Genomic DNA, 19581 nt, shown 5'->3' on the forward strand with positions numbered 1-19581 from the left:
AGAGACCAGACAAACAACCCAGAGATGGCAAACGAGACATATAGGTTTATTGGGAGTTACTTACAGGGAGGTCCAGTGGTGGCTGGCTGGACAGCAATGTGCACCCGCAACCCCAGGTGGGGAGGGGGTTGCTTATATAGGCAGGTGACACAAAGGCTATATGCTTGCCAAGGGGTTGTCCCTCATACGACCAGCGTTCCCAGGAACAGTAGCTCACATGGAGGGGCTCTGTGTCCCTTTAAGACGTGATGTTCCTTTGAGTGAGATAAGTAGGATCCAGGCTGGCCAGGCCCTGCATTGTTACAAATCCCAGCAGCTGGGCATCCTGCTCAGAAGGGAGCCAGAAGGATACATGGTTGCAATGGGCTTGTGTGCTCTTACAGAGCAAGCAAGGCCCAGGCCCTGCACTCCACCCACCTTGTGTCCAAATGGCCCTCACAATCTTATTGCCTCATTCGTCTGCAGAGTCCCTTGAGCCAGACACACGGAGGAGCACTGCAGCCAGATACCACAACAGCAATGGAGAGCACAGTAAGAGAACAAAATCAATAATAAGAAAGCAAGAATGCCAAAGAACACTTTTCACCAGGTTGAGGGGAGAGATTGAATTCGAGCAGAAACGGGGTCAGTGGACAGGGCATCAATAGCGTGTATGTGAGTGCATAAGGAGGCCATTGCAGAAGAAATGTTCTGAACGTAGTCCAGGACATAGACCCAACGTTCTACCTTTATCAGAGCATAGGTCCCTCCCTGGGCAGCAGTAAGCATGTCCAGAGCCATTCTATTGTGTAACACTACTTGTCTCAGTTGGGATGTTTCCTCATTCAAAAGTGTTATTGCCTGTCTGGTGTTATTTAGAGCTGTTGCCACATGTTGGGCTAGGGCAGACACTTGCCATTCTACATCAATAGCCCCAGCCGATGGGGAAAAGATAGCAAGGGGGTAAAACCACCCTGCAGTGTGTCACACACAATGGTGTGCATGGAGTGCCTCCCAGTTAGAAGGAAGCTGTTGAAAGGAAGACAGAATGCATGCCGGGGTGTAGGGGCGCCCCCATGTGCATCTGCCGGTCCAATTATAAGGCAGATAGGGCCAGCTGTAAGCACCAGAAGCCCATAACCACCCCCAAGGAGAGGCATAGGCTCCTCTGATGGTGTTGTTTTGTCTTCCCAGCCACATATAAGCAGTAATGATAATTGTTTGGTTACACATTGCTTTAGGTGTCCACCCCATGTTTTTTGGAATACTTTCATTTGGTGGTGCGGAGTTATTGTGACATTTAAGTCACCAGGGAAGGAAACTTCTTAATTTTATTTGTACAGCAGTTAACCATCCACACCATCAAACTTAGGGTACTTTGCCTTTAGGGTTGTACTAATCTGCTCACACACAAGCTGGAAGATATACTTTCGAGAGGCAGCATAAGAGGGCAAGGACAGGTTACTTGGCGGGAGGGGAGTAGAAATGGGAAAGTGGGTGGCATTCCTCCACTTTCACAGGACACTCCAGTCAGAGACATTGGCAGCTTGGAGACGCCATGGTAACCCCGTGGTGAAAGAGAGAGGCAGCTCGCTGCATACCCAGCAGTTGGAGCGATTTTGTATGTCAGCAACAGTGTGCACCCAAGGAGCCAAAAAGGTTGGCAGACGTTGTCCTAAGGATGAAAGTAAGAGCTTTAGAGGGAACTAAAACAGGGAGGTCATGACCGTCCAGTAAGACACACGCAGTTGCAGTGGTAAAGGCTAAGGGAGGAACAACGACACACCAGAGGGAAAGGATGAAAGTGCCTTGGGGAATTGGAGGCACTGGATCAGTAAGTTTGGAGATTTTGGGTGGCCTCCCCACAATGAAGGGTGTTATTGTGATATCCTGTTCTAAGTCTGTTCCCCAAGGGGCTAAGAGACTACACCAGTGGGGCCACAGAAGCCAGTCCCAGGGCCAAGTGACCACGTGGGTCCTGGTAGGAAGTTCCTGTGGCAGAGGCAAATGCAAGTTGTTCTGAGTGCCCATCTGTGGTTGTAGTGTCTCTCCTTGATTAGCTCTCGTCTGTAAACATACTGTCATATTGGGTTCTCGTGTCAACATCTGATATGCACTGGGTCGAGTGCGCCTCTCGTGTTCATTTAGTTGACCTATTGTAGTTGTCAGGAGTCTCGTCCAGTGGGCTAGGGTCCTGACTTCTGTCCTCAGTTGTTTCAGCAAGCCGTTCATTTGTTCCATCAGCCCTGTGGCCGTGGGATTGTATGGCAGATGAAAATGCCAATATATGTCCATTTTGTCAGCCCATGTCTGTACCTGGTGGCCAGTAAAATGCATACCTTGGTCACTGCTGATGTCTGTGGCAACACTGTACACAGTGCAGAGGTGTTCCAGGCCTCTTATGGTGGTCTTTTATGTGGTCCTCTTGCTGGGGTATGCCTGTAGCAGTCCTGTGTACATGTCCACACAAGTAAGGGCATACCAGAAGCCATTAGAAAGAGGCAAGGGCTCGATGTAGTCCACCTGCCAGCACTGAGCAGGCTGGTTGCCTCTGGCAATTTGACCTGTGTGCCAGGGAATGGCCCAGGGTCTCTGCAAGGAACAAGAAGGGCATGCCTGGCAGACTTGCACCATGTCAGCATAGCGTAGGGGGAGGCTCCAGGCCTAGGCAATAGCCCATAGGGTCCTTTGTTCTTCATGTCCAGTCTTCTTGTATAGCCATTCTGCCACTCTTTTGTCTGGTACTTCTTCCAGGAGATGAATAGGAACTAACTCATCTGCTTGTTGGTTTCTTAGCGGTGTTGTCCTCTGATGTGCAGACACGTGGTACACTGTTATCATCATTCCCCAGACCCGCTGCCAGATGTCATCCCAGAGTTCTGGCCCCCACAATGGGTGACCACTAATAGTCTACTTTTGTCATGCCCATGGTGCCATCCACAAGGTGTGCCCTTTATAGACTGCCCAACTGTCCATGCACAGACATATCAGGTTGGGCTCACAAGTCAACACCATCCAGGCAGCCTGTAATTCAGCCCATCAACTACTGTACCCAGAGCCAGAGTCCAACCACATGCTGTCAGTTGAAAGCTGGATGGCCACTACGGAGATCCCATGTGGAGCCATCTGTATACCAGGCCTCCACCAGGATTGGTCCTTCTCATTCCCATACATTTGGCAGGGTTTCAGGCATGGGTACCTTGTCTAACGGGGTTGTTTCTTCTGTGGTGTATGTTACTGGTCCCAGGATGGCATGCAATTCTGTACTTAGGGGGCTACTGGTGAGGGTCCCTCGTTGTTGTAAGTATGCATGCCACTTTGCCAATGTCTGGGCTGTTCCCGAGTGGGGCTTCTGGAAAGTGTCCCACAGCCACCCTGCAATGGGCAGATGAGTATGGACTGTGACGGGCAGGGAGCTGGTTATGGGCTCCATCTGCTGGAGGGCCAGGTAAGCAGCACACAATTGTTGTTCCAGGGTGCTATACCGGTTTTCAGCCCCTTTCCACAATTGGGACCAGAAGCCAAGGGGCACTTGTTTATTGCCTTTCCTCTGCCAGAGATCCCATCCTAACCCCTCTGGATAACTGGAAACATCCAATTCACATGGTTGTCCTGTGTTAAAACACCTAAGGACTGGATTTGTTGCACTGCTACTTTGGCTCGGGTGAAGGCCTCCTGCTCCGTGGTCCCCCAGTCCCAGATAACACCATTTCGCACCAACTTATAAAGAGGACAGATAGCCTGTATCTTATCTATAACAGCAGCAGGAACCACTTTTGTCTTACCTGACCAGACAACACCCAAGTATTTGACAGACAACCCAGACCCTTGTACTTTGTTGTCGTTCACTATGATAAGGGAGTGGGAGGCTTCCTGGAGGTCTGGAAAAGACTCAGAGGTTAACATGACCTCATCAATGTAATGGAACAAGGCAACACCAGGGGGTTTTGTCCACTGGGTGGCACTATAGAGGCATTGCTGTGGGATGTGAGGAGAAGTAACTGGAAGCCATTTTGCTCATTTCCACCCCCGACAGCAAAATGTCTTCTGCTCCAGGAGATGCAAAAGCCACCCTAGGGTGCTTTCCCTCCCCTTCTGCCTGAAATTGTTTCCCAGTTCCACCAGCTCAGCAGCAGTGTAGTCCCACATAGTAGAATGCACGTGCCGAATCAGTGGGGGCAAGTCTGTTGGAGTGACCCCTGGGGGCTTGAGTTGGTCTGATTTTATTTTCTGCATCACAACCTGGCGTGCTGTCAGGATGGATACTTCTATTGGGTCATCCCATCCTGTAGCATCCTCACTTTCCTCACTACTAGATTCACACAGGTCCCATTGCTTTGGGTTCCATTGTCTTTGGGTCACAAGGGCCTTCACCTTTGCCCATGGTAGCTGTTGCTCCTTGATCTTAGCAAAAGGACAGGCTAGGATCTCTGTTTTCTCATCAGACACCTGTAGGTGTGTCGACAGTGCCTCGGTTGTCTTGGCTTGAACCAGTTGAGCCAATCTTTCTAACTTTAGTTCTCTTGTAGCTGCCTCACCTTGGCTCTTGCTTCCATCTCATCTACTGTTGTGAGCCTTATCACAGTGAGGAGGGGCCACCCCACCACCGCAGCTACCACCCGGGCTTCTCACTTCTTCTTCCCATTATTTATCATGCCCAGGACTTCCCATGCCTTCATTGCAAGCCATCCCATAGTGAGGAGGGGCCACCCCATGGCTGTAGCAATGGCCTGGGCCTCTGAGTTTTTCTTTTCTACATTTCTCGTGCCCAGGCCCTTTGGCATCTTCAGGGCATCCCCATACTCATGCAGTGGGTCCCATCAATCAAGGATGATGGTGATTGGCCCCCACGGGGAGGACATCAGCCAACTCAGAATTTCCCCTGTGGATTTCCCCTTCCCATCCCCCATATTCTCAGCACTCAGGGGAGTTTCTTCCACTTCCTGGCTGACTCACCAGTTGTCTGGTGGCATGCCCAGTTGGGTGAGCCATAAAGGATAGGTTGCAGATAGACCAGACAAAAGACCCAGAGATGGCGAACTAGACATAGAGGTTTATTGAGAGTTACCTACAGGGAGGTCCAGTGGTGGCCGGCTGGACAGCAATGAGCACTCGCAACCCTGGGTGGGGAGGGGGTTGCTTATATAGGCAGGGGACACAAAGGCTATATGGTTGCCAAGGGGCTGTCCCTGGTATGGCCAGTGTTCCCAGGAACAGTAACTCATGTGGAGGGGCTCTGTGTCCATTTAAGATGTGATGCTCCTTTGAGTGAGATAAGGTAGGATCTGGGCTGGCCAGGCCCTGGATTGTTACAAATCCCAGCAGCTGGGCATCCTGCCCAGAAGGGAGCCAGATGGACACATGGTTACAATGGGCTTGTGGGCTCTTGCTGAGCACGCAAGGCCCAGTCCCTAGACTATTTGTGACAGTTTTAATAAAAACCACTTTGGGCTTCCTGTTCAAGATGACAATTATATCCTACATATTTAACATTCCTTCCTCCCCAGTTCTTATTAAGATAATTAAAGGAATACACTAATTCGAGTAAATTCTGGATCAGTGCCAGAAGCAGGAAAGGTTGCCAGCAACAAGCTCAAATTTCTAAAATATATATAAAAGATGTGACCAGAATTTAGGGGTATTGCCTTTACTATGTTATCCACTCAAATGAAAACTCTACAAAGGAAGTAATTCCAGGGGCTAAGAAAAGAACAATATGAGCTAATTCTTTGGAGAAAGTGGATCACAAACCTGCCGTCATCAGCATACCGAGGGAGTTGGCAACATCCTTCACTTTAAGACTTAACCTTTCAGAGGACCTTTAGACAATCCTGCTTGCAGGCTAAGTGTTTTTGGAAAGTCTGCTATGTAAAAGTCGTTCCTTCTCATAGAAAGAGATGGGACTGATGAACGATCACTAGTGTTCTTAGAGCATAATACTAGAAGTCTCTGCCCATTCAATCCTGAGATGATTTATGCAGGTTGTAAACAAGGGCAGGAAATTGACACAGATATTAATCTCCGAAATTCTTATATATCTCATTGTCCAGGAACCACGTAAGCATACAACTTTTTAATATTTCTATTATAGGATAGGAAAAAGAAATCTGTCTTTCAATGCTTTGAATGGAGATGAAATGTAAAATGTAAAAATTGAATTTCATTACTTTCAATTAATACTGCCTCAGGAAAGGTTATAAAAGTCAAGATCAGGACACTTTTCTCTTTCCAAGAAGTTACCAGTATAAGTTTATGAAGCTTGACTTTGGTCTTGGCTTTCGCTTTGTCTATTCCTTCAATTTGGAAGAGATATAAAACTATTACAACTTCTAAAAAAAAAAGAAAGAAAGAAACCTCACTAACAGAGATCTGAAAAGCATTGAAAGTAATATCTGACCATTAATATTATATTAGGTAAAAAATAAAAGGAGGTGGGAGAGTAACATCAGCATCATGGCAAAGTGAGTTGTTCCCTTTGTCTCTCCCCTCTAAGTTACAACTAAACGGACATTCATTAACCAGCAGAGGATTCCCTGCACAGCACAACAGGACATCTGAGAGATCCACATAGCTGTGCATCTGAAGACGAGTAGACTGGATCCCTGGGAGGCAGTGGAACTAGACGAGTGCACCCATCTCCCTCCCCTTTCCCAGCAGCAGTGATCTAGGTCGTGGGTCATCACATGAAACTGTAAGAGGAGGTGGGGGCAGCCCAGCCTGCACGAACACTTTTGGAGTTGTAGCCAGGCCTGCAGGAGCACCCATCATGCCACGGTTCCCCACGCATGGGAACACTCCCCACTGAGTGGCGCAACTCAGCCCCCTCAAAGGAGCCCCACCCAATGCAGCAGTTCAGCCTAGTGAGTGCAGAGCCAGCCTTCATGTGAAAGAAAGTACCTCTCCCCTCCCACCTAGTGCACCAGCTCAGCCAGTACCCTGCCGAGGGCAGCGGTCCCGCACCAGAGTGACTTGCCAGTGGAGCACAAAGGCCTGGCCTGCATGTGCATGCATGACCTGCCAAGTGGCTGTGGCCAGCGCACATGCGCAGAGAAGCCCTACCAGCACAACTTTCAGCAGACAGGGAAGGATCAGAAAACACAGATCCTGCCCAGCCCAGCAGTGGCAGATGGAATCTGCAACCTGATACTACCACACAAATGTGCCAGCAAAGAATCGCTTCATCAAACACCATGAAGAACTACGTTAACACTTCAGAGCAGAAGGAAAATGACAAGTCTCCAGAAACCAATCCTGAAGTTACAGAAATTTACAATCTAAATGACAGAGAATCCAAAATAGATGTAAGGAAACTCAATGAGTTACAAGAAAATTCAGAAAGAAAGTTCAATGAGTTCAGGAATAAAATTAATGAGCAAAACAAAGACTTCACCAAAGAGATTGAAACTCTAAAAAAAAAAAAAGAAGGAAATCCTGGATATGAAGAACACAATTAATGAGATAAAAAATAATCTAGAATCCATTAAAAACAGAGCTGACATTAGGGAGGACAGAATTAGTGATTTAGAGGATAGAAATGTAGAAATGCTTCAGGTGCAGGAGAGAGAATTAAGATTTTTTAAAAAAATGAAGTAATTCTCTGAGAAACACCCAACTCAATTAGGAAAACATAACATAAGGATTATAGGTATTCGAGAGGGAGAAGGGAGGGAGAAAGAAGCAGAGAGTTTGTTCAAAGAAATAATAACTGAGAAATTCCCAAACCTGGAGAAGGAACTGGACTTACATGTTCATGAAGCCAATAGAACTCCTAATTATCTCAATGAAAAAGACCTTCTCCAAGGCATATACTATTAAAACTGTCAAAAATCAATGACAAAGAAAAAATATTAAGGGCAGCAAGGTAGAAGAAAATAAAGTACAAAGGAACCCTACCAGGCTTTCAGCAGACTTCTCAGCAGAAAACTTACAGGCTAGGAGAGAATGGAATGATACATTCAAAATACTGAAAGACAAAAATTTTCAGCCAAGCATACTCTATCCAGTGAAACTATTTTTCAGATACAATGGAGAAATAAAAGCTTTCCCAGATAAACAAAAGCTGAGGGAGTTCATCACCACTAGATCTGCCTTAAAAGAAAGGTTGAAAGGAGCCCTTCCATCTGAAACTCAAAAACAGAGGTTTACAAAACATTGAGCAGGGAGATAAATAGGCAGAAACACAAAATAGCAGCTCTATATCAGAATAGGTTAGGGCCGGCCCCATGGCTTAGCAGTTAAGTGTGCACACTCTGCTGCTGGTGGTCTGGGTTCGGATCCCGGGCGCCCTCCGATGCACCACTTCTCTGGCCATGCTGAGGCCGCATCCCACATACAGCAACTAGAAGGATGTGCAACTATGACATACAATTATCTACTGGGGCTTTGGGGAAAAAAAAGGAGGAGGATTGACAATAGATGTTAGCTCAGAGCTGCTCTTCCTCAGCAAAAAGAGGAGGATTAGCACGGATGTTAGCTCAGGGCTGATATTCCTCACAAAAAACAAAAAACAAAAAGAATAGGTTAACAAACACTTAATTATAACACAAAAGACAAAGGGAAGGAAAGCATCAAAAATAACTATAAACACTTCAATCTAGTTGCAAATTCAGAACACAGAAAACAATTTGTGACAAGAATAACTCAGAAGGGGAAGAGAAAAGGTATGGAACCTGCTTAGGCTAATGGAGGTAAGAGGCTACCAGAAAATGGATTATCTCATCTATGAGATCTTTTATACAAACCTCATGGTAACCACTAAACAAAAAATTCAGAGCAGAATCATATATCATAAATAAAGTGAAAACTGAGAAAACCATCACAGAAAACCACCAAACTGAAATGGCAGTCAGAAATACAAGGGAAAAGAAACAATGGAAATATAGAACAACCAGAAAACAAGAGATAAAATGGCAGTATTAAGCCCTCATATATTAATAATCACTCTAAATGTGAATGGATTGAATTCTCCAATAAAAAGACATAGTGGTTGGATGGTTTAAAAAAGAAGATACAACAATGTGCTGCCTCCAGGGAACACGTTTCAGCTCTAAAGACAAACAGAGGCTCAGAGTGAAGGAATGGAAGACAATACTCTAAGCAAATGGCAAATAAAAGAAAGCAGGTGTAGCCATACTTGTATCAGACAAAGCAGACTTCAGGATAAAAAAGACAATGAGAGACAAAGGGGCAGTATATAATGACAAAAGGGACATTCCACCAAGAGGACATAATGCTTATGAATACATATGCAACTAACACAGGACCATCAAAGTAGACAAAGCAACTGTTAACAGACCTAAGGGGAGAAATTGATAGCAACACGATAATAATAGGGGACCTCAGACCCCACTTACATCAATGGATAGATCATCCAGACAGAAAGACAACAAGGAAAAAAAGGCCTTAAATGAAACACTAAACCAGATGGTCTTAATAAATATATATAGAACGTTCCATCCAAAAGCAGCAGAATACACCTTCTTCTCAAGTGCACATGGAACATTGTCACATATAGACCATATATTGGGAAACAAGGCAAGCAACAATAAATTTAAGAAGACCGAAATCATATCAATCATCTATTCTGACCACAGTGCTATGAAAATAGAAATCAACTACAAAAAAAAGTCTGGGAAATTCACAAGTATGTGGAGACTAAACAACATGCTACTGAACAACAAATGGATCAATGAAGAAATCAAAGCATAAATAAACAAATACCTGGAGACAAATGAAGATGAAAACACAACACACCAACTCTTATGGGATGCAGCAACAGTGGTGCTAAGAGGGAAATTCATAGCAATAGAGGCCTACCTCAAAAAAGAAGAAAAATCTCAAGTAAGTAATCTTAAACTACACCTAAAAGAACCAGACAAAGAAGAACAAACAGCCTAAAGTCAGCAGAAGGGAAATAATAAAAATTAGAGCAGAAATAAATGAAATAGGGACTAACAAAACAGTAGAAAGGATCAATGAAACTAACAGCTGGTTCTTTGAGAAGATAAACAAAATTGACAAACCCCTAGTCAGACTAACTAAGGAAAAAAGAGAGAAAGCTCAAATAAAATAAAAAATGAAAGAGGAGAAATTACAATGAATACCTCTGATATACAAAGGATTATAAAAGAATACTATGAAAAGCTATATGCCAATGAACTGGATAAACTAGAAAGAAATGGATAAATTCTTAGACTCATACAACCTCCCAAAACTGAATCAAGAAGAAATACAAAATCTGAATAAACAAATCACAAGTAAAGAGATGGAAACAGTAATCAAAAACCTTCTGAAAAACAAAAGTCCAGGACCAGATAGCATCTCTGGAGAATTCTACCAAACATTCAAAGACAATTTAATACCGATCCTTCACAAACTATTCCAAAAAAACAAAGACAGAATGCTTCCTAACTCATTCTATGAGGCCCAAATTATCCTGATACCAAAACCAGACAAGGACAACACAAAGAAGGAAAATTACAGGCCAATATCACTGATGAACATAAATGTGAACATCCTCAACAAAATATTGGCAAATTGAATACAGCAATACATTAAAAAGATCATACACCATGATCAAGTGGGAATTATACCAGGGATACAGGGATGGTTCAACATCCTCAAATCAATCAATGTGATACACCACATTAGCAAAATGAGGACTAAAAATCACATGATCATCTCAATAGACACAGAGAAAGCATTTGATAATATCCAACATCCATTTATGATAAAAACCCTCAATAAAATGGGTATAGAAGGAAAGTACCTCAACATAATAAAGGCCATATATGACAAACCCACAGCTGACATCATACTTTGGGGAAAAAATGAAAGCCATCCCTATGAGAACAGGAACAAGACAAGGTTGCCCACTCTCACCACTCTTATTCAACATAATACTGGAGACAAGAAAAAGAAATCAAAGGGATCCAAATTGGAAAGGAAGAAGTAAAACTCTTGCTGTTTGCAGGTGACATGATTCTATATATAGAAAACCCTAAAGAATCCACCAGAAAACTAGTAGAAATAATCAACAACTACACCAAAGTTGCAGAGTACAAAATCAACTTATAAAAATCGGTTGCATGTCTATACATTAACAATGAACAAGCAGAAAGAGAAGTCAAGAGTAAAATCCCATTTACACTTGCAACAAAAAGAATAAAATGCCTAGGAATAAACTTAACTAGGGAGGTGAAAGACCTATACACTGAAAACTATAAGACATTATTGGAAGAAATTGATGATAACATAAAGAAATGGAAAGATATTCCATGTTCATGGATTGGAAGAATAAACATAGCTAAAATGTCCATATTACCTAAGGCAATCTATAGATTCAATGCAATCCCAGTCATAATCCCAATACATTCTTCTCAAAATAGAACAAAGAATCCTAAAATTTATATGGAACAACAGAAGACCCCAAATAGCCAAAGCAATCCTGAGAAAAAAGAACAAAGCTGGAGGCATCACAATGCCTGACTTCAAAATATACTACACAGCTATAGTAATCAAAACAGCGTGATCTTGGCAGAAAAACAGACACACAGATCAATGGAACAAAATTGAAAGCCCAAAAATAAAACCTTCTATGGTCGTTTAATCTTCAACAAAGGAGCCAAGAACATGCAATGGAGAAAGGAAAGTCTCTTCAAGAAATGGTGTTGGGAAAACTGGACAGACACATGCAAAAGAATGAAAGTAGACCATTATCTTATACCATACAGAAAAATTAACTCAAAATGGATTAATGACTTGAATGTAAGACCTGAAACCATAAAAATCCTCTTAGAGGAAAACATAGGCAGTATACACTTTCACATTGGTCTTAGCAGTAGCTTTTCAAATACCATGTCTACTCAGGCAAGGGAAACAAAAGAAAAAATAAACAAATGGGACATCAAATTAAAAAGCTTCTGCATGGCAAAGGAAACCATGAACAAAACGAAAAGACAACCCACCAACTGGAAGAAAATGTTTGCAAATAGCATGTCCAAGAAAGGGTTAATTTCCAATATAAAGAACTCATCCAACTCGACAACAAAAAAATGAACAACCCAATCGAAAAATGGGCAGAAGATGTGAACAGACATTTTTCCAAAGAAGATATACAGATGGCCAACAGGTAGATGAAAAGATGTTCAACATCATTAATTACTAGGGAAATGCAAATGAAAACTACAATGAGATATCACCTCACATCAGTTAGAATGGCTATAATTAACAAGACACGAAATAGCAAGTGTTGGAGAGGATGTGGAGAAAAGGGAACCCTCATACACTGATGGTGGGAATGCAAACTGGTGCAGCCATAATGGAAAACAGTATGAAGATTTCTCAGAAAATTAAAAATAGAAATACCATATGATCCAACTATCCCACTACTGGATATTTATCCAAAGAACTTGAAATCAACAATTCAAAGAGACTTATCCACCCCTATGTTCATCACACCATTATTCACAATAGCCAAGATGTGGAAGCAACCCAAATGCCCATCAACTGATGAATAGATAAAGAAGATGTGGTATATGCATACAATGGAATACTACTCGGCCATAAAAAAAAAGACAAAATCATCCCATTTGCAGCAACACGGATGGACCTTGAGGGTATTATGTTAAGTGAAATAAGCCAGAAAGAGAAAGACAAACACATTATGATTGCACTCATATGTGGACTATAAACTAACACATGGACAGAAAGAACAGATTAGTGGTTATCAGAGGGGAAGGGGGTAGGGGGAAGGTGAAAGTGGTAAGGGGGCACATGTGTATGGTGTCAGATAAAAACTAGACTATTGGTGGTGAATATGATGCAGTCTATACAGAAACTGACATAATAATGTACACCTGAAATTATACAATGTTATAAACCAATATGATCTCAATAAAATAAAAAAGTAAATAAAAATAGATATCGCCCCCCCCCCCCAAAAGGAAAGTAATTCAAGGCCAGGCTAGACTGGCAGTTCTTTGTTCCCACCAGGGGCCAGACCACCCTAGTACCCCTACCCCCAACTTCCTAACCTTCATCTTCTCTGTATGCCCATGTTTTGGAGGCAAAGGTCATATAACATAAAATTAACCATTCAAAGTGAAAAAAACAAAAAAAGCAAAAAAGAAGAGACCAGAACTCACTCTCTTTGCCACGTGAACACACAGCCAGAAGGCGGCCATCTGCTCGCCAGGAAGTGGCTTTCACCAGGAACCAAATCTGCCAACACCCACATCTGGACTTCCAGCCTCCAGGACTGTGAGAAATAAATGTCTGTTGTTTAAGAAAAATAAAATAAAACAAAATAAATAGAGGTGTATAAAAACACTTTAATAGTTCTCTGCTTCTTGGTGTTTTGAAATTTTTTTCTTATTCCTTTTATAAATAGTCAGTGAATTAGATGGATGGGGACATGGAGAAGAGAGGCACTCCAGATTTTGACAAGATACTTAACTACGGAAAAGCATAATAACTAAAGCGGGATCCTTAGTTACAGATTCCTAATGAGAATGAGCATGACAACTAAATTGGAAGTGCAGGGCCATGGCCATCATTTATGGCCGGGTGGAGTTTGCAAGGTGCTATACATTTACACTGCTGGAGTCATGCAATTCAGTGGCCCTGGGGGATGTTCCAGGTAATTTAGGGCTATCCCAGAAAACGTAGTAGAAAGAAACCATTGGGCCCACAGGTGGCTGGCCTTGTTGTGTGAATATATAGATTGAGTGGTTCCTTTCTAGTCCAGTCAAATTAAATTACAGAATATACATTTTATTATAATGTCTTATATGCATTCCAGAAAAATAAATCTCGCATACCACATAATCTTTCACTAAAAATAACAAGGTTTATTGGAAAATAAGGTAGAAACAGAAGATTCAAAATATATGCAACTTTGTAACTAGTGTACTAATAAAAACAATAACAATTGTAACCAAAATAGTAGCACAAAGTGGACAAGAGGACATTGCATCTAAAAAAAGGAAACAATTTGAGATCAGAAATAATGGTATTCAGATGAAAAATACAAATTAAAAAATACACTCAGTTAATAACATGTTGGGTCTTTCAAAACATGAGTGCAGAAATCAAAGTCCAGTTTAAGAAATTATGCTAGTACTTAGGAAAAAAGGGATGTACAAATGAATATCATGAATAAAAGGATGAGACATGAAAAAATGATACAGAACATCATAGGATCCTAGAAGCATAAAACAGAGTACACAGCTCAGAAGGAACAATAAAAAATAATATAAAAAATTTCTTAGCTAGAAATGCAAATCAAAACAACACTAAGATATCACTTCACGCCCGTTAGAATGGCTATAATCACCAAGACAAAAAACAACAAATGTTGGAGAGGATGTGGAGAAACAGGAACCCTCATACACAGCTGGTGGGAATGCAAACTGGGGGAGCCTCTATGGAAAACAGTATGGAGATTCCTCAAAGAATTAAAAATAGAAGTACCCTATGATCCAGCTATCCCATTACTGGGAATCTATCCAAAGAACCTGAAATCAACGATCCAAAGAGGCTCATGCACCCCTATGTTCATTCCAGCATTATTCAATATAGCCAAGAAGTGGAAGCAACCTAAATGTCCCTTTACTGATGATTGGATCAAGAAGATGTGGTATATATATATAATGGAATACTACTCAGCCATAAAAAAAGACAAAATCGTCCCATTTGCAACAACATGGATGGGCCTGGATGGTATTACGTTAAGCAAAATAAGCCAGAAAGAGAAAGACAAACACTGTATGATCTCACTCATATGTGGAATATAAACCAACACATGGACAGCGGAAACTGTATTGTGGTTACCAGGGGCAGTGGGGGTGTGGGGTGGGCACAAGGGGTGAAGGGAGACATAGATATGGTGATGGACAAACAAAAATGTACAACCCAAAATTTCACAATATTATAAACTATTAAAACATCAAAAAAAAAAAAATTCCCGTAGCTGTGGAAAGGGTTTTCAGATTGTAAAGCCTACCAAGTACTAGACAAAATTAATGAAAAGAAATCTACACGTACACAATATTGAATTTTAAGAATGAAGTAAAATTCTACAAGAATTAAGAAAATAACATGTCAGAAAATAATATTCTAATGAAAGAAAGTATAAAAATAATATCACAATACTAAAAAGCCTGAAGAAATGTGGGTAGCAGATATGTAGGTTTGAGGGGAGAATATTTTGACCCAAGAATTCTATGCCTAACTGAGCCATCATTTATGTGTAAGAGTAACAAAGAGATAGTCTCAGGTTTGCAAAAAACTCAGAAAGTATACTAATAACTACTCTTCCTAGAAAAATATTGTTTAAAAAATTTTAGAAAACTGAAAATGGAACTAGAGAGCTTAAGAAATAAGGGCAAGTTATTAGAGCAATGGCATTGATCACTGAGACCAGTAAGCTTTAAAATTAATGGATAATGTATATAAGGTTGTGAAGTTAATATAAATGTCAAAAACTCTTTAACATAGAATCTAAATAATGTACAAAATAAATCAATAATATGGATATCAAAGTCCCTGAGATTATTAACAAAAAACTAGCTAGAGGGAAAATATAAACGAGGGCCTAAAAATATAATCCATATCTCATGTTACACATGGGGAGGGAATAAATATTCTTGCATTCATGTTGGTAGGGAAATATAGATTCAAAATGTTTTTTATAAAATTAAAACTAAAATAACTTCTAGGAAATTAAACCATATACTGAAAAAGAGCAGGTGAAATGGAATCAATATATCAAAGAAGCATAATTTGTCAAATATGTAGGTAGCAAGTTGCCTAAAATAATTAAGAAATTTATTTAGAAAGCATAAGTACACTTAACTAGAACTAAGAACAGGGACATAATCACTGATAGATAAAAAATGAAAAGAATTAGATAATACTTTACCACATTTATGCAAATATATTTGAAAGTAAGATGAAATTAGTGATTTGAAATCAATATTGCTTGGACAAGAGATAGAAAATAAGAAGAAATTAATTACTATGGAAGAAATTGAAAAAGTTGTCAAGGAGATTTCCCTCTAACCCCAAAGAAAATCCCCAGGGCAAGATTTTATAGTCCCAGGATCCAGGATTTATAGGTGGAGTCTTTCTGAGCTTCAAGGAAAGATAAAACTTTGTTATTCAAACTAGTCTAGAGATATGGTTCATGAAGAAGACTTCCAAACTCATTTTATGAAACACTGTTAATCAAGGTTGAGAGAGACAATAATAATGCCAAAAACTAAATATATCATTTCCTTATCTCTGACTTCTCTGACATGGCTGAATCACTCACTTTTATAGTCTCAGAACAACACACACACTGTATATATGTTATATAAATAGATATATATTTTAACAGCTTTCTTGAATTTTCATTACATACCATAAAATTCACCATTCATCTAAGTGTACAATTTAATTTTAGAATATTTCATTTGCCCCAATAAGATCTCTCCTGCCCATTTAGTTAATCCATGTTCCCACCTTCAGCCCTAGACAACCATTAATACACTTTCTGTCTATGGATTTGCCGATTCTGGACATTTCATATAAACATAATCATATTTATGAAACATGTGAAGTGAAAATGTCTGGTTTCTTTCACTCCTCATAATGTTTTCAAGGTTCATTCATGTTGTAGTATCTATCAGTATTTCTTTTTATTGCCAAATAATATTTCATTTTATGAATCTACCACAATTTATTTATCTACTCATCAGTTGATGGACATCTGAGTTGTTTCTACTTTTTGGCTGTTATGAATAGTGTTGCTATATGCAAGTTTTTGTGTAGACATATGTTTTCAATTCTCTTGAGTATATATATATACCTATGGATAGAATTGCTGGATCATATGGTAACTCTGTGCTTAATCTTTTGAGAACCTGCCAACCATCCCTTAACAAAGGTTCATTTCAATTATGGTACTTTTTACAACTATGGAATTTCTATTTTGTTCTTATTTATAATTTATATCTCTTTACTGATATTCTCTCTTTAGTGAGATGTTGTCATACTTTCTTTAATTCTCAGACATGGTTTAATAATAGTATCTTTGAAATCTTTTTCTGCTGAGTTTAATGCCTGGGCCCTGTCAGAATCAAATTCTATTGCCTGCCTTTTTTCCTGAATATGGATCACACTATTTTGTCTCTTTGCATGTCTTATATTTTTTTATGGATAATTGAATATTTTAGATAATATATTGTAGCAACTAAGGATTCTGATTACCCACTATGGCTTGGTTTTCGTTTTTGTTTGTTTCTTAATGGCTTGTCCAGACTAATTCTGAAAAATGTATTTTCCCCTCAGTGTGCAGTCTCTGATGACAGAACTCTATTTTTTCCCCTTTATTTTTAAGTCTGGCTTCCTAGAAATCATCCTTCAGGTTATCATAGCTTAGTATTCTGCTAGTGATTTGTCATAATTGGTTCTTAAGTCCCATTAGGCAGTAAAACTTCCACCCTCTGGAGATAGATCTGTGTGTGGCTTGGGGAAGGCTTTCCGTTCTGTCCCATGTTGAGCCAGAGACTAGTAGCTCTCAAATTCCAACTCTAGTTACTCTTAAGTGGGTGCAGCTTAGCACATGTGCACAGCCTTCCAGACCTCCAGCAATGAGTATAATCTTAACAGAGCCATTTTTGGTTGCTTCTCTTTCTGGTTCTCTCTGTTAAACTTCTGTTTGGTCTATCATTTCTTTTGTTGCTACTAGTTTCATTGAGCTATCAACCACTAAACAAAGGAAAGACTTATGTGTAAACCCAGTGACTTGAACTAGTAAGTAATATGTAATACGTTATTTCCTATTCTTCTTTAATCACTTGAGGGAAAATAGTGTACATTTGGAGAGACGAAGACCTATTTATTGAACTGTGGCAGAGAAATGAGTAAAGATTTTCTAAAATTGAACCAAAAAGTCTTTTCCACAACAAAATGAAGGACCCAGTGTCTTTCCCTTGAGGAAATATCTTTTTGAGATTGTCTCTGGACTATGGTATCATTTTGGAAGTCTAGGAGGAGGGACTGAGGAGATGTATAGCTATGTGAGTGTGTGCTTCTCAGCTGCTTTTAGCAGAGGTACTTTCAAAGCACTTGGCCCCCACTCCAGTTGTTAAAGATGAGGTACTCCTAAGGTGCTATTTCTGAATTGGGACATCAGGACCAGGAGGCATCTGAGTGGTTTAGTTTATTCCAAAACCCCTGTAGGCTACAGCATAGCAATGAGAGTGTAAAAAAGTCAAAGTGTTCTGGAGAAACCAATAGAATTACCAAAGTCCTTAGTTTCCACCTAGATAAGAGACTCAGGCTGTCATGAAGCTCCAGTGGTAACATGGGCTGTGGTTTGTCCAGAAGTTGCCAATGTGGGAGATTAAAATTGGCCACCCTGAATTATGTCTCTTTACCTTGATTATTTTCTCTGAACGGACATTTGACCTCCCCCAAACCTCCTAAAGAATTTAACACAGAAGACCTCTTCCAGGAAGGAGTTACTATCATATGATGGCTGTAATATAATGTAAAATAGGTGTTACAATAGGAAAGGCACCACCAAGCCCATCTTATCAGAAATTCTGTCTCTCCCAGGCCACATACTCTAGGTGGCCCTGCAAAGAGTTGCCAGACAAACATTTACATTTACAAGGGTAATCTCCATTTGTAAAAGTATCTCCCTCTCTGTATTGGAAAGGGGGCGTGGCCTTATCTGTGCAGTTCAGAAAGAGAGGGCTTAAATCTACATACCCTTGATTACTGTAATTTCTGTCTCCCTTCTCTCTCCCTCCCCATCCCCAACATCCTCCTTTGTCTTTAGCTGAAGATAGTATTTAAGATGAGAATCTCTGCCATTTTCTTGAGAAACTCAGTTTCCCTAGTTTCTCCCATGTATACATGTTATTAAACTTGGTATTATTTTCTCCTGCTAACCTGTGTTTTAATTATTGGCCAGCCATAAGAACCTTAAGGGAAAGGGCAGAGGGGGGTTCTCCCTCTTCCCCGACACCAAACTCACTGTAGTGGTATCTCTAGATTCATTACCTGCTTGAATGCATTGTTCAGAGAACATTTATTCAAAATAATACAGACACTTATTGTAAGTGTATAATTCCGTAATTTTTAGTAAATTGATAGAGTTGTTCTACCATCATCACAATCCAGTTTTAGAACATTTCCATCACCCTTAACACTTCCCTCATGCCTGTTTGCAGTGAATCTTCACTCCTGCTACCACCCCCAAACATGTAGTTTATACCTCAGTAAAACTGTTAAAAAATAATCCAAATAAAATCTTATCATATATTGCTTCCTACAATATTGATTATATTTATTGTCAAAAAATAAAATATTTGTAAAACTAAAAAAAAAAATAGTACAGTAAGAAAGAGGAACCAAGTGAGCATTAGAGGGCAAGCACTTAATGGTGGGGTCTGGAGACACTTAAAACTGGAGTAGTTCCACACTTCAATGGTATACTGAGAACCCACACCCTTGACACTTAAAGGCCTGCAAAGTTCTACTTAAACCCATACAGTGGAGATGTCAAAATATATTAGCATCCAGGAGTAGCTTTCGTGTAAGTTATTG

The sequence above is a fragment of the Ceratotherium simum genome, chromosome X, assembly GCF_057802395.1.
Source record: "Ceratotherium simum simum isolate JZ-2026a chromosome X, ASM5780239v1, whole genome shotgun sequence".
Lineage (NCBI taxonomy): Eukaryota > Metazoa > Chordata > Mammalia > Perissodactyla > Rhinocerotidae > Ceratotherium > Ceratotherium simum.